General features: G+C 46.4%; 1 non-coding gene across 1 annotated transcript; it reads left to right on the top strand.

The window, feature by feature from the left end:
* Positions 1-231: 231 nt before the first annotated feature.
* On the top strand, positions 232-338 carry LOC148801314 (small nucleolar RNA R71). The gene has a single exon (XR_016084879.1). It is a non-coding gene; the product is annotated as a small nucleolar RNA R71 (small nucleolar RNA).
* The last annotated feature ends 257 nt before the right edge of the window (positions 339-595 follow it).

Consider the following 595-nt stretch of genomic DNA (forward strand, 5'->3'; position numbering starts at 1 on the left):
ACTTAAGCATCGAAGTATTCCTTCTGGGCAAATCCCCCGGGAATCCTTCACCGTCTTCTTCTCAGGTACCGTCTGTCTCCAACGAGGAGTCAGTCAGCTGCCAGCTAGGAGTGCCCGGATTGCGCAGCATCAGCAGCCATCTCTTCAATATGTGTGTGAGCAACTTCAGGTGTCTTGTTGTTAATAGATCCTCCAGCTGCAGCATCCATGATGGTCTTATTTGCCTCAGTCAGTCCATGATGAGGGACCTTCCTCAATAGTTCCTTGTAGCGCTCCCATGACTCATATAATGATTCCCCATCCTACTGAGTGAAAGTTGTGATGTCATTCCGCATCTTTGTAGTCTTGAACGGCGGAAAATACTTGGATAGGAAGCGGTTGGCCATTTCATCCCAAGTTGAGATCGATCCAGCTGGTAGAGAGTTGAGCCAAGTCTTAGCTTTGTCCTTCAAAGAAAAAGGAAACAATCTGAGTCTCACAACATCATCACTAACTCCATTGTGTTTGAATGTGTCACATATCTCCAAGAAGTTAGCGATGTGAGTGTTGGGATCCTCATTAGCCAATCCACAGAACTGAAACAATTTGCACCAGC

The sequence above is a fragment of the Nelumbo nucifera genome, chromosome 3, assembly GCF_055504915.1.
Source record: "Nelumbo nucifera cultivar China Antique chromosome 3, China Antique-T2T, whole genome shotgun sequence".
In the NCBI taxonomy this organism is placed as follows: domain Eukaryota; kingdom Viridiplantae; phylum Streptophyta; class Magnoliopsida; order Proteales; family Nelumbonaceae; genus Nelumbo; species Nelumbo nucifera.